Source organism: Delphinapterus leucas, chromosome 18 (assembly GCF_059928025.1).
Source record: "Delphinapterus leucas isolate spDelLeu-1000000601 "Yukka" chromosome 18, BTC_Dleu_Yukka2, whole genome shotgun sequence".
NCBI lineage: Eukaryota > Metazoa > Chordata > Mammalia > Artiodactyla > Monodontidae > Delphinapterus > Delphinapterus leucas.
The window spans coordinates 8,839,713-8,846,480 of NC_143146.1; positions in this window are offsets into that span (position 1 = coordinate 8,839,713).

A 6,768-nucleotide genomic window follows, 5' to 3' on the forward strand; every position below is an offset into this window, starting at 1 on the left:
TGTGAGTCACTGTTTGGGGCCTGTGAGTCACTGTTTTTCCCTTCTCTCGACACATCTAGCCCCCGGTTGAGTCTTCCTGTCTAGGTAACACCTGCCCACTGCTTTGTGGACAGCACAGTCCCTGTTCTAGGAGACTGAACTTCCTGGGTTCTTGGAAAATGGTGTTTTTTGTGGCTTGTTGAGCAAAGGGTGTGGTTTGTGTTGAACATGGTAATATTCCAATTTCTCTTGATTAATCAATTAATATTCCAGTGCTGAGGTGAGGTAGTATGTTTTCTTTCTTCCCACAACAATTAATTAATCTGTATTGGCTGAGCCCCAGAGAAAATGTATCCTAGGATATATCTGAGGTTGGTTTCAATACAGTTGGGGGCTTTCAGGTGGAAAATTCTCCATTTAGCAATTACATGCAATGAGAAAACTCGGAATTCATAAGTGATTCAGTAACTCACAAGCCACGAGAGTGCAATAAAAGCCACAGAGGGACAACCTGAGCTGGATTCGTCACCTACACCAAACCAATACTTCTCCCAAAATAGCTAATGAACAGGATCTTGTAGGGAGATTTTAAAAAATACAGATTCCTGTACCAAAATGCACCCCTACCAACCCCTGAAGGTTCTAATCCAGTGGGTAAAGGCAGGGCCAGGGAAACAGTATTTTCTCTAAAGTTTCACAGGGGTTCTGAGTGCCAGCCAGGGTTGAGAACCACCACTCTGAGCCAGCCGATCAACACGATGCCTGTGCACTCGTATTAGGAAAGAGAAAAGGAATGCTTCCCTCCAACCCCACTTTCAGAATATTCCAGCTGCTTTTATTTTTAATTATTTTTTACAGTGATGATGACGAAATCCAGTTTTTCAAATTACTTCACAGAGATCATCTAGTTGGAGGTATGATTAGGCCAGTTTCATGGAAGAATGTGGCTCTAATTCATCACAAATTTGAAAAGAGAAAAAAATGCTACACCCCATTGCCAGAATATTTCACTAGTGGCAATAAAAAAAAAAAAATCTCACCAATGCCAACATCTTCTAGCCTATTGGGCAGGTGGGGAAGGTAGGTGACAAATGGGGTGCTTGCCCAGATACCTACCTACTGCGGTGAAACCAACAACTCCCGCACCCCAGGCCTGACAAACTCCTTTGCACCACAACAAATCCTACCCCAAATGCTGTCACTCTTGTGTATATCAGAACTTTCCCTCTAAAAAGACAATACAAGAGTTGGGAGTCAAATCTCTGGTGCTAGGAGCATCTACACATATTTTAATTAAGAGCCCATTTGAATATGGAGCTATTACACACTGTAGCAATAAAATTAAACATTGTCACTGTCTGTTCTTTAATAGCTTACAAGCATTTTATATTCAGAGTCCCCAAGCTAGAGTTTCAAGAAATATCCCTTTAGTCTTTGACTGTGAAACAATCTCCATATAATTTTTCATACTTCCTTTTCACTTCACAGACTATTTATAACCACACTTAATGAGCTAGACTCAAAATGAACATAAATGGTACATCAACATAAAAGAACATTAAGGGCAAGCAAAAAGGTTAGTCTGTATCATACCATGCTGATAAAGTTGTCTTCCCAACAACTTAGAAAGGATAGAGCCTACGGGAATATATGTAGGGGGTTCATGGAAGGTCCCACGGGGTAAAGTGTTCATTCGAGGAAGAGGGTGCATTTTAAGATGTGAATGATCGGACACAGAATATGTGAAAGGGCGCATCTCCCTGATATGCCAAAATGCCCTCGTTTCAAATGATTAACACTCGAGGTTGAAGTATCATGTATGACAACAACGGTTCTCAAAGTGTGGTCCCCAGGCCAGAGAAACTGTTAGCGATGCACATTCTCAGGCCCCACTCCAGATCTGCTGAATCAGAAACTCTGGGGTTGGGACCCATCTAGTTGTGTTTACCAAGCTCTCCAGGTGATTCTGAGCCACGCTCAGGTTTGAGAACCACTGTATTACAAGAAATGAAAATATGGCCAGATATTTATACTCTTGCCTCTCCTCCCCTCCCCCTCACACACGTACACAAACACACACACATGCAGCCAGGAGCACGTGTATAGTGTTCAAATAACTGGAAACCAGACCTTGTTTTCCCTTTTCTTGGAGACTTTATTTCATTTCGTGTGCACAGCGCTGAGGCAGGGGTGGAATTTAAACAATCCCTAATGAAGGCAGACGGCACCACGTATTTATCACATTTTACTGTGCTGTATTTACCCCTTACCGCTTTGGGTACATTTGCATATAATCTTTCATAATTCAATTCACCTGTTTAAATCATTTCTTTTATTTTCACTTATTTATTCAGATAGGGAAGTTCATTTTACAGATCACTGGGGCCTCCCAGTGGCAATGTTTGGTAATTTCAGACTCGGATTTAATTCCCCGAGTTTTGAGGGAATGGTATCCAAATCCCTAGCCTTTCACCTAGTTGGTAGAAGCAAAAGATAGAATCAATGCACGCTTTTTATCTGAAGTGGATTTTATGGGCATTCGAGCTGACATGTCCTCAGATTCTGGCTTCCACTTCTTGCACCTATCAGACTCCACATTCAGGCACTTGCTGAGTAGAGAGGTCGGTCAGCGGGCTTCGGTGTCTGCTGGTCAGTGTACACAGGAATATACGTAATAAATAAAGAGAGAAACTTATCCTGCGATTCCTTTTCCTCAGGAATCTTGAGGTTTTCTCTCTAGAGTTTCCTGCCTACCATCCCGCCTTGGAAGTTGTCACTGCCCCGGGTAGCCAAGTCCCGCCGGAAGTTTACATACATCCTTCTCTGTTTTCTGGAACATTCTGTGCTCTGGCTCACGTCGCCATCCAGCGGCGATGGCCAGGGTCCTCTGAGCGGGGCCCTCAGGGACAGCCCCTGACAGCTGCCCTGTGCTGACGTCACGGCAGCAGGCACCGGCCCGGCCCCGCCCGCATCGCCTAACATCCTGTTAGTGGTCCAAGCCTCCCGCCAGGGTGTGATGCTTACTCAGCAGTATCAGTATCGCCCTCCCGGAACCGCGGGGCCTGTCAACGGATAAACCTCAGGCTGATGGACGCCCTTGGCCGTTTCCACTTAGCCAAGTACTCTGGTGTCCTTCCAGTCTCCGCGGCACAGCCCCGGTGCCCTCTGCTGGGGCTGCAGAAGGCCACGCTGCCTGAGTCAGTTCTGCCCTCGCCTGGGAAGATTGCTGGAAAGGTGGTTTCCTGGACTGGGATGCTCCCCTCCCCCCCCGGCTTAGCTCCGTGCTGATGCAGAGCGAGCCTTCCCACCTAGGAACAGCCCTGTAAACAGCCGCGTCACTGACAGATCAGACGATGTTCTAAAGTTCAGCCCCGCCCCCTTGGCCTTTCCCGCTGAGGAGTCACCTGAGGGCATCCTCTGCCTTCACCTCATTAGGCCTGAGCTGTTTTAAGATCACTACATATCTTTAAATAAATCTTTGTCCGATTTCTTTTTTTTGCAAAGAAAATTTTATTTAAATCTTTGCTTGTACACTCATTCTCCTAGTGATTTACTGTTCACAATGCAGATACATAGCAATAGTATCCCACTTACGCTAATTTGTACAAATAAAGACAGCATTCACTAAATTCAGAGCAATTAGTGAATTGCTCCGAATTAGCTAGAATAAAATTCAAATTCAGGATTTTCTTGCAAGGTTCAGAGTGGAAAATGGACACAGGGCAGTTCTCGAAAAGAGCAGAAGCTTTGGTGCCTTAGAGACCGAGGTTCCCATCTCAACCGGACACACATCAGAGAAGCTGCTCACCCCCACTGAGCCTCAGTTTCTTCATGTGTAAAATGGGCTAATATCTCCAGGGTATTAGAGGTATTCAGTGAGCTCTATGTAAAATATCTAAAACAGAGACCAAAGCTGTGAGTATTCCGTAAATGGAGTTGTTTCAGCAAGGATTATTAGAAGCTACAATTTTTCCAGAGAGTGGTTCAAGGGGGTTACTCTCGGCTTCCCAGAAAGCGCCCCTGTCTCCATCTCCTTTCCCAGCTACAGGTTATTTCTCCAGGAAGTCCTCACTGACGCCCTGGTTGTGGATTAGTTCCCCTCCTATCACCACACCTGACACTGCACTGAAAACATGTCTGTCTCCCCCTCCATGCATTGACTTTGCTGCATCTGCCCATTTGCACTGAACTTGAAGCCTCCAGGAGGACTGCCCCATCCACCTTGTTCACTGTGTGTCTACAGCCCCCTGCTTGGGGTTTCAGTAAATACTGAATGAATGAATGAATGAATGACAGCCATTAGATGGCTACCTAGAGAAGAAAAATAAAATATCAGGAAAGTAAAAGGTATTTACATTAGTTATTTTGCATTCTTATAATTAATTGCCTTTAAGTCTCCTTGAATTACCTTCAAAAAAATATGAAATCTGTTCCCAGCCGCTCTAGCACTTTGCTCCCCCCACCCCAAGAATGCTGCACATTCTTATTATATATTATATTTATTAGAATAATTGTATAATTATTCCAACTAATTATAATCATATTAGAATTATTCCTCAATTCCTCTTTTGAATACATGATTATAAAATATGTTTATAATGTTTGACACCCTTCTCATTCTTAAACTGATGACATATTAATCACAGAGATCCTAAGGAAGAAGGAAATCCTTGGTAGAAAAGTGTTAATAATTTACTAGTTGCAAACTGTACTTTTACCTCTGAACACCAGGTGGGTAAAAAACATTACTCATGTTTTTTAATCTAAGAATTTCTTACATTTTTATGGCCTGTTCTTTGGGCTATTTATGATGGTTTGGGACAAAGAGAAAACCTTTACCATTATGATTTATACTCTTCCAACAAAGGAAACACAGAAAGAGATAAGAAACCCAAATTAAACCATGGCATCAGATAAGAAAACCCAAATTAAATCATCACACACACACACACACACACACACAAAATCCACTGAAGGTAAGGGGTGACTGATAATTTAAAATCAAAACAAAGAAGAGTATAGACATACAGACTGTGGACAATGAAAATATGGAAATTTTCAAAAGCCTAAGCTACAAAATCTAGCATTACCAAATAAAAAATTTTCAGATGCCTTGTGTCCTGTATTTGTGGCATTATGAAATAATGCCTAGCCATTAAAGTATTTTTATATGCCTTATTTTAGTTTTAGTCAGTTTGTGCTTTTGTTTAGAAAATCTAACAATACATTTTGGTATGCTAAAGTGTTAGTAATTAGCAGCAGATAGCCAATATTTTCCTTTTTTTTTCTGTTAATGCCATTTATCGAAAAATTGACCTGGACATCTGTTTTCATTTTTAGTGATGCTTTTAAATTCCTTGATGGTTGAGTGCCAATTCTAAAACTTGACTGGATTTCAAGGAAAGACAACTGCCTCAGAAATAAAGAAACTGAGAGAAGTGAGAGGAAAAGCTCCTGCCTTCAAGCTTTCCCAGTATAAGCATTGTTGATGATAGAGGCCAAAGGTTAGTTCAATAGCACAGGCAGTCAATGGTGTGTGCCCAGCAATCTAACTACAACATAGCTATACGCAATCCAAGTAAATACTCATGTCCAGGCCAGAAACTCTTAGTAAAAGGAGTTAGTATGACCACAGAACTAATTGATGCTACCTAAGGCCACCTAAGACACAACTGTCCCATTAATACAACCATACAATTGTACAGAACACTGTCTTTGATTATGTGTGAAACTTGGAAGCAGAGCCCATACTGAAATTGGGCTTGCAGGTAAATATTCTAGACTTAATTTCACAAACTTTCACAATTCTAGACTTAATCACAAACTCAAAAATGTCAAAACCTGGATGTGGAAATCATTTGTGAACTATTTCCAGACTCCATAAAGCAGACATGAAGAATTAGGTCCACACACAAACACACCACCAAATATCTATGATTTTTCAATTTTGCTTTGCCCGTATCCCCTACATTTTGTGAAAGGATTTACCTGCTGCATTCCCAATCTTATTTAGTACTGCCTTATAATTTGGTGGAAAAAATGCACATATTTGACAATTTTTTTACTTCCTTCACATGTAGATTTCCATGAAAATTAAGTTAAAGTGGAATTGAGAAAAGAGGCACAGTATAATTAACTTTCTTCTAAACTTATCACTAAGCTTACTTATCTGATCTACTTAATTTGACTTTAATTCTTTTATTTCTAGAGCCCAAGGTCCCAAGATTGTTTTCAAAATTAGTACATGTAAATATTTTCTTGTATCAAAATCCTACCCAGTGGATCTGTTTTACTACCAAAGGATATTCAGAAATTACTTATCTGCTCTCATGCCAACAGCAATGCTTAAAGCAAGTTGGACGTGATCTCTGTGTACCAGGCATTCACAGAGAACACCAAGCTGCTGGAATCTGAGGATTTAAAGGAAAAAAAAAGGAACATTCCATTGTGTTATGTTTCCTCATCTTCTTTCTTTATTCTATGGCTCCAAATCTCTTAGGAAGTCACCCAATGCCACAATTCTTTATCCAAAAAGGGAACCAAATATTAATATGGCATGAAAACCAATGTTTTAACATTCTGGTAGACAAAAATTGGTACAAATGAAATAGGATAAATCAGTAAATTCTAAGACAGAAGATTTGAGTACAGTATTTAGTTTCCTAAAGTCAGCTGATATGGCCTGGGGCACAAAAACTCTCATGTTTACATGCATATAACAGAAATTTTAAGCTGCAGAGTATTGCCAGCAAGTTGGTATGTCTGCTGTGAAGCAATAATGATTCTGTG